Source organism: Coenobita brevimanus, chromosome 68 (assembly GCF_032717465.1).
Source record: "Coenobita brevimanus isolate Jiangsu-jjx chromosome 68, ASM3271746v2, whole genome shotgun sequence".
Lineage (NCBI taxonomy): Eukaryota > Metazoa > Arthropoda > Malacostraca > Decapoda > Coenobitidae > Coenobita > Coenobita brevimanus.
In genome coordinates, this window is record NC_137021.1 from 30,653,469 (window position 1) to 30,671,784 (window position 18,316).

Sequence of the window (18,316 nt, forward strand, 5' to 3'; positions counted from 1 at the left end):
AGGTGGGTGAGAGCTAGGAGAATTAGGTGTGGTAGGGAGGTTTTGAAAGTGAGTTGGGTAGAAGCGAGAAAATGAGAGAGTATTATGAGAAGTTAAAAGATTAATGAAACGCAGTGAAAGATCAGGAAAATGGCAGTGTGGATGAGGAATGGCAGTTGTTTACGTGTGTTATTGTGTGGCGTGCTGAAGAGGCGTGTGGTGTGAGCCAAGTTGGAGGTGATGTAAGAAACGGAAGTGAATGGTGGTGTGAGGAAGTAAGTACTGTATGGCTGTGACTGAGAAGAGACATGCATATTAAGTGTGGCTGCAGAGGAAGGATGAGGTGTCATATGAGAGGTATAAGGAAAAGAGAGAATAGGGTGAGAAGGGTTGTGTGTGATGCTAAAATGGCAGCAGATAAGAGTTTGAGTAGGATGTTGACTGAGAATTTTCAACAGAATAAGAAAATGTTTTGGAAGGAGGTGAAAAGGGTGCGAAAGGGAGAGTCTGGGAAGGAAGAGCGAGTAAAAGCAGAGGATGAAAGGATGTTAAATGAGATAGATGCAGTCAGGAAGAGATGGGCAGAGTATTTTGAAAGACTGCTAAATGTAGAGGAGGAATGAGAGGCTTAGATTGTGGCAGATGGAAAGGTGCAAGGAATAAATATGCTGGGAGAGTTGAATGATTCTTTGATCACGATGGAGGAAATGCGGGAGGCAGTAAAGGAAAAAAAATAACAGGAAATGCTGCAGGTATGAATGGGTGTGCTGTGGAATGCCTGAAAGGTGGTGGAACGACCACAGTTGAGTGGTTAGTAAGATTGCTCAATGTGTGTTTGGTGAGCGGTATGTTGCTGATTGACTGGGACAGTGCTTGTGTGGTTCCGCTGTATATAGGTAAAGGTGATAAGTATGAATGTACTAGCTTTGGGGGGTATAAGTCTGTTGAGTGTTGTAGATAAGGTGTATGGCAAAGTGTTGATAGAGAGGGTACAGAGGGAGTGACTGGTGATGAGCAGTGTGGCTTTAGGAGAGGGAAAGGATGCGTGGATCAGGTGTTGCTTTGACACAGGTGTGTGAAAAGTATTTAGCAAAAGGTAAGGAAGTGTTTTGGGAGTTCATGGATTTAGAGAAGGCGTATCACAGAAATGATAGGGAGGCTTTGTGGACTGTTATGAGATTATTAAGACTTGATGGTAGGTTATTAAAAGGAGTGAAAAATTTTTATGTAAACAGTAGAGCATGTGTAAGAGTGGGAAATACTGTGAGTGTTTGGTTTCCCGTGAGAGTGGGATTGTGGCAGGGATGTGTGATGTCGCCTTGGATGTTATATATATATATATATATATATATATATATATATATATATATATATATATATATATATATATATATATGGTGTTGCAAGGGAGGTGAATACGAGAGTGTTAGGTGGAGGTTTGAGTCTGGAGAATGCTGATGGTAGTGAGTGGAATTTGAATCAGCTACTATTTGCAGAAGATACTGCACCTGTGGCTGATTCAGAGGTCAGACTGAGACAGTTGGTAGAGGAGTATGGAAGAGTTCGTGAAAGGAGAAAAATTTAGTGTAAATAAGGATAAGAGCAGAGTGATGAAGTGTACGAGGTTGGTATATTGTAAGAGGATGAATATAATTTTGAGTGGTGAGTTGCTTGAGGAAGTAGAGTGTTTTAAATACATAGGGTCACATGCTGCTGTTGGTGGAGAAATGAATGAAGAGGTGAAGTTTAGAATTAACGAAGTAAGAAAAGTGCTGGGAGGAATGAAAAAAGTATTCAGATGTCGTTTGCTTAGAATGAATGTAAAGAGCAGGCTGTAAAAGGTTGTAGTGGAACTGACCACGTTATATGGGTTGAAACATGGAATATGGGCGTACCAGAGCGGAAAAGTTTGAATGTAATGGAGATGAAGTGTCTGAGCAGTATGTGTGGAGTGACGTGTATGGATCGAGTGAGAAATGATGAAGTGCAAAGGAGAATTGGAGTTATGTGGACGATGACTGATCGAGATGAGCGGATGGTGTTGCGACAGTTTGGGCATATGGAGGGAATGGATGAAGAGCAATTGGTAAAAAAAGATAACTGGATCGGATGTGAGAGGTGTAAGGCTGAGAGGAAGACCTCGAATAGGATGGATGGACAGTGTGAAGAGGACGTTAGATGTGAAAGGGATGTCTGTTGTGCAAGGAAGAGTGACTGCACATTATAGAAATGATTGGAGAGAAATTGTAAATAAATAAATGATGACACGGCCCTGTGGGAATATTCTCCCTCATATGGTCTGATCAGCTGCTCAGATCAAGGGCTGGTAAGGGGATGGGTCCACTATGATTTGGCAGGGGTAAACCAGCTCTGATGTCAGGCCCTTGCAGATGTCGCCGATTGCATTGCGCAGTTGACCATCGTGTGGTGTGGTACAATGAAGATCTGTCCCTTCTCCCCTTGGGACTAAGATAGAAATAAATGTGTGTATGTGGATGAGCAAATTGGGAGTGTGTTGTCCTCCCTTTCTCTGGGGAAAGCAGCCTAGGTATATATATATATATATATATATATATATATATATATATATGTGTGTGTGTGTGTGTGTGTGTGTGTGTGTGTGTGTCTGTTTGTGTGCTCCTTATCATCAAATTTGCAGGTTATTTACGGGCCACCAGGCCGTTTTGTTCCTGTTGGTACAAACTCTTTACAGGCCAAATTTCAGTCTTCTATTGTAGTGTTTACTGATGTTTCACATGCCTTGAAGTTCATACTCTGTGGCATCTAGGTTGAATACTATCCCAGGACACCTAGGTCCCCCTTACAGTGTCACTATTAGCCACGCGTTGGGAGGTGGTGTCATTGGAGCTGATCTGACACTCATTTTTGCCTAGTTTGGGAGATGTTTGTAGCCTTTCGAGCATTCAGGAATCACTGATGATGAGCTTCTATGACCTGGAACAGGAATTCTGCTGGTCCTCGCCCAGTGGCAGGGATAAAGTCCTGCATTCAGCACAGCTCCCCACTCAGTGAAGTCGTTCGTGTCTCTCAGAGACTGGACACATTGTTTGGCTTTCTTGTATTGTCATGCTCCACCCACATGCATGGATCGACGTCCAGAAACCCATCAGAGGATCCAAGGAAGGAAGGAAGGTGGCAAGTGTTGCTTGTGACGAAATCAGGGAGATTCTTAGCTCGAATTACAGCCACATTCAGCTCCAGAGTCCTTCTCTTCTCATGCTCATCATCCCCCTTGTTCTCCAGAGCTGCAACCGTGGCCCTTTTCTTTTCCAAGTCAAGGGACCCAAAGAATGCCCGACCAATCAGCTACTCAGAGAGGTACCAGAGATGATGGCTGAAGGCCTTCACAGCAGTAGATGAGACATCCTAGTCACCGTAGCTCAGGATGTCTCAAAGGAACTTCAGGTCGTTTTGAGGAGGAGACGCAGTGACTGGCACTGTGAACCAGTACTGGATGTACAGTGTGATTGAAAAGATGATGAACTGCACAGTGAGTTTCAACTGTCCATGGAAGAGATAAATCTTGGCTAAGTAAATGATTTTGGCCATCCAACAGGCAAGGTGGTAGGCATCAGGCCACGAAATATGGAAGCCATGAGAGGGACAATTACTATGAGCTCGAGCAACTCCTGATAATCGTCTCGTGGCTGTTGGGCACTGAGTTGAAGACAGCAGAATCTGGTGACCTCATTGCAACGGGAAACAAGGTTGGTGAGCATGTTCAAGTGATTTGCTGTAGCAGAGGTCGATCCCATCTTGAAACGCTTGAGGAGAGGGATGTCCAGCTCTAATGTGATGATGCCAGTGCAGAGTGTGAAGACTTTCTGGATCATGATCTTGCCGATGTGCTTCCTGCAGGCCAGGCATGGGAGTTCCTTCTCCATCTTCTGTTACAGAAGAGTGCAGGCCCCAGAGTGAATTCCGGTGTTGCTAGCAGTTGTGCCGAAGGCCATGCTTGTCAACAAATCCACCAGGTCCCATTCTTACACAGTAGCAAAGATCGCCTCCACCATGGCAGCTCCTGTTTCTGACTGCAGCTTGTGGATATTCAGCAGCTTGACAGTTCCCTCTCCAGACACCAGGATGGGTAAACATCCCAACTTTTCTTGGCCAGGTTCTTCATCAACCAACCTACTGTCTCAGTGAAAGGTGATGGAAACACCAGGCTTGAAGAATGAGCACAGAGCTGTTGCCTGTTTGCCACGGGCCTTGCTTTGTCCTTGACAGATGCTCTGCCGGTTCAAAGCCATTGTTGAAGGATCTTTGCCATACACAGATGCTGCAGCAGCCAAGATGTGGACAGAATTGCGGTTACATGGCTTCGTGTGATCTAGGGCATTAGATAAATCAGGAGTGATGATGGATGCACGAGATCGGGACCATTGTCGTTTGGGTGAAAATGTGGTAGTTGACGTGGATGGCTGGGGAACAGGTTCTTTGTCTTCTTTGCCCTCTTCAGTTCCTGCAGCTCAATGGAAGCTTCTACCGTTGCTCATTGCTGCTGCTTGCTTAGTTCCTGAACTTGGGAATCCTCCTCTCTCTCATGCTTCTTTGCATAAGCATCTGATAGTTTTCAGCTGATATCGAGCACGATGCCTTGGCAACCTTCTTCACACTGAGCCTTCAGAAATGCCTTGTCCTTTTCTCGTTCTTCAGCAACTTCATGGTATCTATTTGCGCCAATTCGAAAAGATTCCTTAGCTTCAGTCTGAAATCATTCCGCTTCCCTTCTTCCACCACTGTCTTCTTGTCCATCATACTAAGGGAGTGCTATTCCTCTTACAGATTTTCAAGTTTTGGGATCCTGTGATACCAGAGTCCAACGACCTCAGAGTCCATGATCATTGGAGCATCCTGCAGGATCTTCTTTTCCTTCCTCAGAAGATGGGACAGCCAACAAAGGACCTCATCGTTAGATGGCATCTTACTACCTGTGTTCTGGGCGAGGGGGTCTCCAGCCAACCAGATCACTTTCTTCCTGGTTTACTTCTCTTCCTTCCATTTGACGTGGCCATCCTTCTCCTAAGTAGAAGGCTGTTTGCCAGCTGAAGCCATTGCAGTCAAACTTCGAGACTGAGCTACCACCTAGAAAGATTCCTCGGATGAAAGACTGTTATTTATCTTCGTAATGCACAAAACAACAGATCGTTAAGCCAGTCAAAGGGGAAATGAAACATTACTGACGACCCAGAGTGCTTACCCCACACCCTACCACAACCCTCCCGGGGGCTATCGTGTCTTCTCTCCCCCCTCCCCGTCACTTTCCTGTTTTTCCCGTAGTGACCACGTCCTCTTGTGGATCAGTAAGAGGTTCCCATGAACAATGTTCCATTCTCCTATCTAGGGAGGAACTTCAGGGCCGTTGGGGCACCAGAATTCTTTGAGCATCGCACACAAAAATTTTACATACGGTGTTTTTACGTCAGTGGGACAATACTAGGGGTAGCCCCATGAAGATTTCCCATATTCAGTTTTCACTCTGTTCATAAGGTCCACCCTAATATATATATATATATATCATTCATTCATTCATTGCCAGACGCCATGTATCCCACTCGGGGTGGCCAACGGCTTAGAGTTAATTGTTTTACAGGGAGGGGCACTAATCCTCCACCAATCCCACTTGACACGTAGGGATGCCAACAGCATCTGGTGTTCCCAGGCGGTCACCCATCCAAGTACTAACCAGACCCAACGTTGCTTAACTTCGCTGATCGGACAGGAAGCGGTGTACTCAACGTGGTATGGCCGTTATATATATGTATATATATATATATATATATATATATATATATATATATATATATATATATATATATATATATATATATATATATATATATATATATATATATATATATATACTTCTGCCTGTGGGTGAATCTACACTGAGTGACAAGCCAAATGGTTTCCTGTACACCAGGAAACTATTTACTATGCTGGGTGGTAACCATATAACCAAATTTTGGCACCTGGTGGTTTAGTGGGTAATTATTGCGCTCCAATCGGATTGAGCCAGTGAAGGTTTATATCCAAGGGATGGTTGGGGTTTATTGCTCATGTAATGCCACTCAGGGATGAGTGAGGCTGGTCACTCTCGTCTTAAATGTCAGGACCAACTGCCTAGCCCCGGGCTCCTACGCTCCTCATAGGGCAACGTAGGACTGATGATATATATATATATATATATATATATATACTGGGTCTGTTTAGAAAGTATCCGACATTAGACTCTTAAAAAACAAAACAAAACAAGAAACGGTGCCAAGGCACAGCAAATGAGTCTCCGGCAATTATTTTAGTGATGACACAAGATATCTAGGCAAAGATGTCACATATCAAATTAGAAGTAAATCAGGTGAAATTTGACGATTTTATGCCCATTTCAAATTTTAAGCCTGACCAACCTGACACTGACCCCCCTACCACCAACTGGGGTGACCCCCGTGATGTAATGAGGTATGTTATAGGATGCAGATTTGAAAGATGCACCTTTAGGTTATGGTTTTATGTCGATATGAAGAATTTGAAAATAGTTATGAAAAAAAACTATTTTTTTTTTTTTACTTTAAAAAAAATTTGGGCTTGGTCCTCAGCCCAATTTGGCCCAAAATTTATTAGGTGATCAGAGGGTCATAGCCCATCATCCATGTAATTTTAGTCAAAATCGTAACAGGATGTTTCGCATTAAGTTGTTAACATCCAGACAGACAGACAAACAAACAGACAAACCGAGTGAAAACAATACGACCCCGAGCCCCTCCGGGGTGGGGATGGGTAATGAATAGCTAACCTGTTCAGCAAGAGCACTAATGCCCCTAAAACTAGGCCCTTTTTAACTTGATGGCTGTAACCCAGCATTCTTTTCACTGCCTGAAACATTTTTTAATGTCAATTTTTGGTGTCTCCTGCACGTGCTTCATCACATTCGTCATGGTCTCTTCTCTCGATTGAACGTTCGTGCTGGAGTGTGCAAATTGCGATCCAGAATTTCTTAAGAGTGTTATCACTCGGGATGAGACTTGGGTGTACAGTACGACCCAGAAACCAAAGCACAGTCGTACCAGTGGAAGCATGCAGGGTCGCTACAGCCAAGAAAAACATGACAGATCCTCAGGAAGGTGAAATGCACTCGCATGTGACAGTTATTTTCGATTACAGTGGTGTTGTGCACCACGAATATGCACCAGAATGTCAGACTGCCAACAAACATTTCTGACTCGACGTTATCCGTCATTTTCTTGAAGCAGTTTCGCGGAAGAGACAAGACTTTAGGAAAGCGAGAAGTTGGAAGCACAACACCATGCAGGCCAGTCAGGCTCCCTACTCACCAGCCATGGCTCCAGGCGACTTTCAGTTATTCCCAACGCTCAAAACTCCACTGAAGGGTTCCCAATTTCAGACAGGAGAAGGGATCAATGTGAATACAACGAAGCACTTGCAGAATGTACCAATAACCAACTTTGAAAAATGTTTCAGGCAGTGTAAAGAACACTCGGCTAGGTGTGGTAAGTCAGAAGAGGACTACTTTGAAGGAGATTAGTGTCCTAGCTCAAGAGGTTAGCTATTTATTTTTTTAGAGACTAAGGTTAGAAACTTTCTGAGCGTTTTAATATATATATATATATATATATATATATATATATATATATATATATATATATATATATATATATATATTATCATCAGCCATTGCTAGTCCACTGCTGAACAAAGGCCTCCCCCCACCTTTCCATGAAATCCTTAACTGGGCCAATCTCTGCCAAATTTTGCCTGCAAACATCTCTGTCTCATATCTCCACCTCCTATCTGGCCCTTTTATGCTGTGCTTACAACCTCTTGTAGTATAGTCAGTCAGCCTGTTGTTCCACCGGTTATCCCGTATTCTTGATACATGACCTGCTCACCTCTATTTCTGTTCTTTTACAGATTCTATAATGTCTTTGACTTTAGTCTGCTATCTCACACAAGTTGATATTTTCCCGTCTCATGTAGATATTTCAAACACTGACCTTTCCATTGCTCTTTGAGATCAGATTAGTTGATTTTCCACCGATGTTGTCCATTTTCAGGTCTCAGCCGTATGTCATACTTGGCATTATACATTCATTATATACCTTTTATTTCATACATATTGGCAAGCAACTTTTCATGATGACTCTATGTTTTCCAAAAGCATTCCATCCAACTGCAATACGTCTTTTAATTTTGCTATAATTTTTTTAATATTTGCCCCAAGTAACTGTACTCCTCGACTTCTTTAAGAATTTCTTTGCTTAATCTGATAACGCTCTCTGGTGTATTTTGATTAAATATTAGTTATACTCTGGTTTCCCTTTTGCTCAACTTTGAGCCTTTCCCTGTTTAGGTCATTTACCAATTCTTGCAATATTTCAGCTGTTTCTGCGATTAGGAGAGTATCATCTGCCAATCTTAATTGGTTAGGATTTTCAATCTATGTTTATTTCTTTTTGTCAGTTTAGATTTCTGAAAATAATTTCTAGGTATGCTGTAAATAATTTTGGTGAAGTATTTTCCTGACGCACTCCCTTTTCAATCTATTTCTTTTTCAGAGTCTTTATGTAATTTACCTGCAGGAGTCCCCTCTTTGTATTTGTTTTGAAGCAGTTTTACAATGGTCTCATTTACTCCTTCTTCCCGCAGTTAATTTATTACTGTTATGTGCTCCACTGAGCCAGAGGCCTTTTCTTAATCAACCAGACCTAAGCACAGTGGTTTCATATAATCTGTAGTTTTCTCAATTAGCTATTTCATTGTGTGTAGATGATCTGTAGTCAAATACCCGCTTTGGAATCCTGTCTACTCATGAGGTTGTTTTTTTCTGATTTGTTAATTATTCTCTTCATAAGGACTTTAGCAAGAAATTATAAATAACTGGTAATAAAGCAATAGATCAATAGATTTTTTGTGTCACCTCCGTTGTAAAGCAAAATAAGTACTGCATTTCGCCATGTTTTGAGAAATTTCCTCTTTGTTCTACACTGAGAAAATAAGTGGGTGAGCCTGTTTTGTAGTTCTGTTCCTGCATCCGACAGTAAATATGTTACTCGTCCATCTTCTGGGGCCTTCCCTCTTTTCATAATTTAACGAGAATGGTTACTTCTTTCGGTGTTATCTCAGATATTCTAATTGTGTCAACTAAAAAGTTGGCTATTGGTTCAATTGTCTTTGATGCATAAAGTTCTTTGTAAACCTCTGAACTCTCTTTACCATCTTCTCTCTGCATTATTGACTTCATCGTTTTTTCTTTTAGTGATATACTCGTATATATTTTGTTGCTTTCCTAGTGTCATTTTCCTTCGAACTTGTTTCAGAATTTTTCAATTTTTTATTTTTTTTTTTTATCTCATCCATGTTTCTCTTTCCTTTTTCCTCCCCCTGACTTTTGTTTATCAGCTTATTTAATTCCGCGGTTTCTAATTCATCATCCGTTTTTTTTTTTTTTTTTTTTATTACCTTCATATCTTTTTGTCTTTTCATAAGCTCAAGAGTCTTCTTTGAATATTTTTTTTTTGGCTTCGGTGGTATTAGCTCACACTCAGCATAACTTAGAGCCTGAAATCTGTTCGTTTCGCCTAACTGAAAGGCTCTTTGTTTTTGCTTACTTTTATTGGGAATATCATTTTTTTTGTTAATCATCCTCTTTCTTTCATTTCTGAAACTGAATCTGGTTGTGCAACCCTCCATTTTATGGTCACCTTCTATTTTTTCTTTGTTGATAACTGTGGCATTTATGATCGTGTTATTCTTATCTGCTCATATGAAGTTGATTTCATTCTTTGTTTCTCCATTTGGGCTTTTCCAGGTCCATTTTCTCCCTGTTCTTTTGTTAAAAAAAAAAAAATGTGTTAGGTATTCTCATGTCATACGTTTCAACAATATTCACCACCATTTCACCTCTGTCATTCCTTTCTCCCACTCCGAATTTTCCCATTCATGCCTCTCCATATCTCGATTTGCCATATCTTGCATTGAAGTCTCCCATGAGTATAATATACCTGATCTTTTCTTCTTCCATACTCTGGAAGATGTCGTCATAGAATGTTTCTATTTCTTCATCTGAGCTTTGCAAAGTAGGTGCATATGCTTTAATTACTTTAGAGAGTATCTTTTGCATAAATATAATTCATTCTACTTTGTCAGATAAGTGCTGAATTTAACAATGTTCTCTGCAAGATTTCTGTTAATTAGAAATCCTACACCACCAACTGTTTCATTTCACCTTATTCTATAGTAAAATATATGGTTGCTGTCTGAGTTACTTTTTCTTCTTTTTTGCGGATTCCAGTCAAACCTACAATATCCCCCCCAAATTTTTTGTATTTGGTCAGTAGCTTATCAATTTTATAATCTTCTGTGAGGCTTCTTATATTATACATGTAGATGCTCATGTACTTCAGTTTGTTTAATGTCACTGTCTCTGAGTTACCGAGAGAGTGCCTAATCGCTTTTGGGGGCACAGTGCCTGCAATCAAAGGAGACAGTGCAATTGACCCCTTAGTAGATGATGATCCAACTGGTACGCCCATCAAATCAATAACTGTAGAATTCATGTTTGGTTGGAAGGACTGTGGCAGATAATCTCACATTCCTGCTCCTGGTGAGATGTAACTTTTGTGTCACCTTATTCACTATATTTAGTGGACCCCATTGACTTCTACAGTATGGAGGGGCTATCTCCCCTGCAAGTGTGTGACTTTGGCCGCCACGTGGGAACACCCGCACTCGTCGCCTGCACCACGGTAATGCAATTGGAATACTGTTCTTAGTTTGCTGTTTCTGTTTCGTAGTTGCTTACCTAAGCTGAGTAGTAGGCCATGCCACTATACAGTATTTTAGCTGCGCAGTGGACCATGGCACTATATTTTCCGAATTTATCAGCTGATGTCAAATAAGGGCAGGCATCAGGTGTAGTGCATATACATCATCAGCGCTGCCCTAGGCCCCTGATGGCGGGCACACAAACTATGCAGTGTTAGCCATGAGAAAGCCCCTCCATATGACAGGGCTCAGTGGTGGAACCCGATATATCTACAGGGTGTTCCATGGTCTGCGCCATCTAAGACAGTACCTCGTATATCTACAAGGCATCCCGCTACCTACCACCCAGGGATGAACCAGACACCAGTGGGATCTTCCTGCTGAGCATATATATATATATATATATATATATATATATATATATATATATATATATATATATATATATATATCATCCAATCCTACATTGCCCTATGAGATGCGTAGGAGCCCGGGTGTAGGCAAGTTGGTCCTGACATTTAAGATGAGAGTGACCAGCCTTACTCATCCCTGAGTGGCATTATGTGAACAATAAACCCCAACCATCCCTTAGATATAAACCTTCACCGGCTCAATCTGATTGGAGAATCATAATTACTCACTAAAGGACCAGGCGCCAAATTTGGCTATATGGTTACCACCCAGCGTGGTAAACGGTTTCCTGGTGTACGGGAAACCATCTGGTTTGTCTTTCAGTGTAGAGTCATCCACAGACAAAAGGAAGAGGAAAGAATGAAGGAAAGAAAGACAGACGAGGGAGTGTAAAGTCACCCGTAGGCAGAAAGACGAGAAAAGAATGAAGGAAAGAAAGACAGAAGAGGATGGAAGGAAAGAAGGATGGAGGATAGGAACGGGCAGACATCCGAGAGCAGCACTACATCGAGTGCGTGGATGGTGAGCGCCCCCAAGTATATCTATCTATCAATCTATCTATCTATCTATATAGATAGATAGATATAGATAGATAGATAATATATATATATATATATATATATATATATATATATATATATATATATATATATATATATATATATATATATATATAATGAACACTGAAGGCAAAGCAAGTACTAAGAAAACGAAAGTGAGTGCGGAACAAAAGTTTAATACCTGAAAAGCCGCTCTTGTTCTCAGGATAAATATAAGAAAGACCACCAAAATCTGAGTCCATTCATTTCCAGATGCCTGATCACATTGCTTACAAATGACTGGTGATCATGGGCAAAGTCAAATGGGTGCGGAGGCCGACAGTTCTAGTGCTGACTAATAGTAAACATTTAGGGCCTATATAAAAAAAAAATATATATGGATTTAGCAAAAGGAAACAGTGGATGAAGAAGAAATGAAAACAGAGCTCAGTAGGAAAGGGGAGAAGTATGGTAAGAAAATCTAATGAGAGCTGGAAAAAAAAAAGTTAAACAAAGTAGTGGAAGAGAAAACAAAGAGGCAGAAGCACAACTTGAGAAACACCTCCCGCAAACAAATAAAGGAAGCAGGAAGATGGACAGTCTCCAGTCCCTTTTTAGAAGGGAGAAATGAAAGAAAAGGATATATCACCAAGAAGCGGTTGACCACTTTGTTGACCAGAGAGAGAGAGAGAGAGAGAGAGAGAGAGAGAGAGAGAGAGAGAGAGTTTATAGAGAAAAAAGTTGAAGCAGAATGAGAAAGGAGGCGTGATAGAAAGGTATGCAAACGTTGCAGGATGCCATACACAAGAGCAAATTTAGCAAGGAACAATTGTATAAACAAATTTATTGAACCTTTAGAGTAGACGCAACCTTCATTAAGCATACAAGAGATCCTTCCTAAGCTTATTTTTACCGTATGGTAGTTGACAGAAAAGGAATGAGAGTTTGGTACTAGACAGATGCAACGCATCCGCCATAGTGGCGAAGGGATCCAAGTAGACAGTTCAGAGGAGCAGTGACCATTGAAGTAGTGATAGAAAAGAGATGAAGATGCAACAGTTCAACGAAGAGATAGACATTAAAGAGAGCAAGTAAGTGGAGGAGAGTTTATTAGACAAAAACGCATTTGACTCCATATTGTTGAGAAGAGCTGTATATGGGGAGCCTCCCCACGCATGAGAGTTGTAATTTACACAGGGGCGGGGGAAAAAAAAAAAAAAAAAAAAAAAAAAAGTATAAAGTCAAGAACTCTGCAGGGGTAAGGAAGGCACAGTGTCTGTCTTGCAAACCTAATCACTTGGAAGCAAATTGTACAAGATAGGCAATCTGATCTTTCCAATAAAACTCCCAAAAGAATGAAACCCCAAGTATGTTTAAAGATGATGCAGGTTTTTTATGGATATTGCTTAATTTGGAGTAAATTCCTGTGGTAGATTCTGATGGGTCGAAAGATGTAAGAACTGAATTTTTGATGCATTAAAAACAACACGATTACTTTTACCCCAGTCAGCGATATGAGCCATGTCAGCCTTGCCCCTTGTTTGTTGAAGAAACTGCTGAAATGGGCACTGTGGGAAGCTGATAGAAAAGTGAAGTATGGAGTCATTCAGTATAAGAGAGAATGGGGTTAGATTACAGCTTAGAAGGGTATTGATGAATAATCATAAAGGGATGAGAATTGGTGATAGGACAGAGTCCTGAGGAACACCAATCCTAATCGCTCTAAGAGATGAATGGTATCTGTCAACAACAACAGCTATAGAACAACCAGAAAAGAAGCTAGAGATTAAGGCACAGACAGGAGGACAGAAACTGTATGATGGCAGTTTAGAAATTAAATATTTATGACAGATTCGATTAAATGCATTTGAGATATCAAGTGTAATGGCAAAGCTTTCGTCAAAGTCCCGAAAGAAGGATGACCAGGAGTCTGAAAGGAGAGGAAAAGATCACCATTGGAGCGTCCCTGGCGGAACCCATACTGACGATTGGAAAGTAGCTTATGATGGAAAAGATGCTTTAACATGTTTTTGTTAAGAACAGATTCAAAAATTTTAGAAATGCAGGATGTTAAAGCAATTGGGCGACAGTTAGAGGGCTTGGAATGGTAACCCTTCTTTAGGAAAGGCTGAATGAGAGTAGACTCCCAGCAAGAAGGAAAGATGCAACTTGACAGGCAAAATCGAAAGAGTTTACCTAGGCAGGGTTTAAGCACAAAAGACCTGTTCTTGAGGACTAAAGAAGGGACCCAAGAGACCCATATGCTTTGATGGTATTGAGGCCAGTGATGGTAGAAAACACATAAATTAAAGAAACTTTAATGTCATCTATGATGAAGTCAGAGAAGGAACTGATTGAGGAACAGCACTGGAATCGTCTAAGGTGGAACTGGAGGGGAAAGTCTGAGCAAAGAAGTCTGCTTTATCAGTAGAAGAAATACCTACATGTTCATCACAGCAGAAAAGATGATGAAGTAAAGTTTTCAGATTTTTTTTTTCTCTAGATGTCAGAAGGAGTGGGAAGAATTCGAGCTGAAAAGTTGAAAGCATTTAGTACGAATGAAATTATTTTTGGCAGAACGAATAATAAACTTAGCACGATTCAGGGGAAAAACATAAAAAACGATGAGATTCAGGGGTGGGACGACTCTGGTACTTTTTGAAGGCACTCTCCTTGTTGTGGACAGTATTAGAACAAGCATGATTAAACCATGGTTTCTTCTGCATTAGTCACAGAGTAAGAGAAATGATTATATTCATCTATGCTCGAGAGAAGAACCTCCTTCTACAAGCAAAGTTTTGGAATGGATATGGGGTTACCACTGAGTGCTGTGTTAGTTAACCTCTTCATGGAATCGCTCGAGTCTGGTCCCTACAAACGATTCATCCTGAACACCGTCACGTGGCTGCGGTATGTTGACGGCATCTTGGTCACTGCACCCAGACGTTTCGACATAGACAATCTACTGAACAGACTTAATGAAGTGGAACCGTCAATTCAATATTCCTTTGAAGAAGCTGACAGTTGCTTGCCCTTCCTGGATACGCTGCTCACTAGGACCGACAATAAGTTGGCATTTAAAGTGTATAGGAAAGCCACAAATAGGGATGACCTTATTAACTATTATTCCAGCCATTACGTTAAGATAAAGAAAAGTGTATTAACAGGGTTCTACTTCAGAGCCTTGAGGATTGGCAGTGAAGATAATTTTTCGAAAGAGTAATTCCAGTATATAGCACATTTTCTAAACTGAAGTATCCAAAACACATGTTATCTATTGCCAGAAAACATGTCAGGGCTTTCAGGGAATGGGCAACGGCTGAGAAATCCAGGGATGTGACACGTATAATCCTGCCCAGTAACAATACGAGCAACAACATTGTTCGGTTTTTAAGAAATTCAGGAACTGAGGTAGCTTTAAAGACATCTCAGAGAGTGGGTGATTTTGGTCAGACACAAGGTACGAACTAGCAATACAGGCGAGAGAGCTGTTTACTCCATTCCATAATCAGTATGTGTTAAAGTCTACATAGGTAAAACAAGCCGTGATTGGGAAGAGAGAATTAAAAAACACAAGTATTCAGTGAGCCTGTACAACACCAACAACGCTTGTGTAGCTCACAGATTTAATACAGGTCATGTAATGAAATGGAAAACGCAAAAATTTTGTACAAGGAAGCAGACTTAAAAAAAAAAAAAAAAAACGCAGATGTCTGGAGGCAGCTGTAATATTATGCCCCAAATCACTGAACAGAACAGCGTATCATATCACCTACTGAATTCTGTGGCCAAATATATTGTCAATAGGATAGCTTCCTCACACCACCCCTCTTAAACTCAAAACATCACCCCTCCTTCCATCCCATCCATCCCCCTCCAACCTCCGCACCCAGCTTATTGCCCACTTTTACAACACTTGTGCACAAACACACACACACACACACACACACACACATACATACATCATCTAGAAGAACACAGTATGACAACAGAAAGACAGTTTGGTTTCAGAAAAGGAAAATCATGTGTTACTAATCTATTGAGCTACTATGACAAAGTGACAAACACAATACAGGAAAGAGAAGGATGGGTGGACAGTATCTATTTAGATTTCAAGAAAGCTTTTGACACAGTACCACACCAAAGACTTTTATGGAAACTGTACCATCAAGGAGGAATTCGAGGCAAACTGTTTTGTTGGATGCAAGACTTTCTCATAAAAAGAGAAATGAGAACAGTACTAAGAGGAAACTACTCATCTTGGAAAGAAGTGACTAGTGGAGTACCACAGGGCTCAGTGCTGGCACCAATCATGTTTTTAGTGTATATAAATGATATAAACAGTAACACTGGAAATGAGAGCTATCTGAATATGTTTGCAGATGATGCAAAAATACAAAGGAGAATTACTAACACAGACTCTTGTAAAGAGCTACAAGAAGAATTAAATAAACTTCATGAATGGAGTAATACATGGCAAATGGAATTCAATGTGGACAAGTGTCATGTAATCAAGTTTGGTAAAAGTGGAAAAAGACCTGATTGGGATTATAAGTTAGGAAATAAAACCCTATACTCATCAGAAAGAGAGAAAGACCTAGGTGTGATTATCAATAACAGACTATCTCCGGCTGACCACATCAGCGAGAAGGTACGGAACATGTATACACTGCTTGCAAATATAAGAATAACATTCACATACATAAATGAAGACATGCTAAGAAGGATAATAACATCATTCATTAGACCAACCCTGGAATATGCATCAGTAGTCTGGAGTCCTCATCTCAAAAAACACATAGACAAGATTGAAAAAGTTCAAAGGGCTGCTACAAGATGGATACCAAGCTTAAGGGACCTAAGCTACGATGAAAGACTAAATAAACTGAATCTACCAACACTACAGGAGAGAAGGAAAAGAGGTGACATGATAATGCTATATAAGTGCATATCAGGGAAGGAGTAAATAGACATAAATGATTACTTAACATATGGAGAAGCATCAGCAAGAGGACACTGCAAAAAACTGCATAAGAAGAGAGGTGATAAAGACGTAAGGAAAATCAGTTTCCCAAACAGAGCAATTGATCAATGGAATGCACTACCGAATGAAATAGTGTGTGCCAAAACAATTCACAAATTTAAGGATATGTGCGATAAATATGGTTTAAGACACGGGACAGTACGAGCTTGACTCATTCCTGTAAAGATGCAATTAGGTAAGAGCAATTAGGTAAGAACACACACACACACACACCTGGCTGGGATCGGCAATCCCTTTCCCCTTGTGACCTCTATTTCCTTACCCAACATTCCTTCCCTGTCCCTAAGAACTTCCCACTTCACCTGTCCCTTGTTTCTTTTCTCTCTCGACATCCTTGTGCCGTGATCTGTAATCCCTTTTCCCTTGGACCTCACCTTCCTTACCCTACCTGCCCCCCTACCACCACTAGCCAATACCTCACCCCCCCCCCTTCACACCCACACTGCTTCTGCTATATATACAGGAAATGTGTAAATTCAGCAATTGTATTCTGAGGAAACCATAAGGCGAAACGTCAATACACACTAAGTCCCACATCGGTGTTTCTTTCTCCAGTTTGTCAACGAACAGTGAATCAGTACAGTTGCTGATATGCATATATACCTAAAAATGCGTGTATGGTCGTACTACTGCAAACTGGCGCCCAGGGTGGGGCACAGACCTGTGTACAGTGTGCCACGTTTTCCATACCCGCGATGCTCTCTCTCTCTCTCTCTCTCTCTCTCTCTCTCTCTCTCTCTCTCTCTCTCCCCTGGGGGGAGATGTGCGTCACCCTAGGGAATTTTGTTTCTTTTATGAGTGACTGTTATAAACTTTTGCTTTCATTTATTTTCTGTTTTTATTATATCTAATTATTACAAATATTTATGATTGTTTTACATATGGCGCCAGATGACCTCGCTGTTGCAGCACCATGATTTGTTTTCATTCAGCCATTCTCTCCCTCCTTCCTTCCCTCCCTTCCTCAATCTTTCCCTCAGCCTGATAATGCACTCAACAATGCCCCTTGCCTGCCTTCCATCTCTCTCTCTCTCTCTCTCTCTCTCTCTCTCTCTCTCTCCTGGGGGGAGATGTGAGTCGCCCTGGGGAATTTTGTTTCTTTTATGAGTGACTGTTATAAACTTGTGCTTTCACTTCTTTATTTTCTTTTTTTATTATATCTAATTATATTTATAATATTTATTATTGTTTTACATATGGCACAAGATGACCTCGGTCTTGCGGCGCCATGATTTGTTTTCATTCAGTCATTCACTCCCTCCTTCCTTCTCTCCCTTCCTGCATCTCTCCCTCAGCCTGACAATGCACTCATCACTGCTCCTGGCCTGCCTTCTCTCTCTCTCTCTCTCTCTCTCTCTCTCTCTCTCATGTACATCTATTCTATTTTGGGATACATTATGATTATTTTCTATTACATTATATTGTACATATTGTAAATTTGATTTTATTTCCACAGGCGATAAAAGTCTTGGGGATTTTTTTTTTTTTTTTTTTAAGAGGTGTCCCCAACAGGCCTGTTCCTCTATCTCTCACCGAAGAG

General features: G+C 40.9%; 1 non-coding gene across 1 annotated transcript; it reads right to left on the reverse strand.

Moving 5' to 3' along the window:
• Positions 1-5,637: 5,637 nt before the first annotated feature.
• Positions 5,638-5,756, reverse strand: LOC145405937 (5S ribosomal RNA). The gene has a single exon (XR_013898474.1). It is a non-coding gene; the product is annotated as a 5S ribosomal RNA (ribosomal RNA).
• Between the last annotated feature and the right edge of the window lie 12,560 nt (positions 5,757-18,316).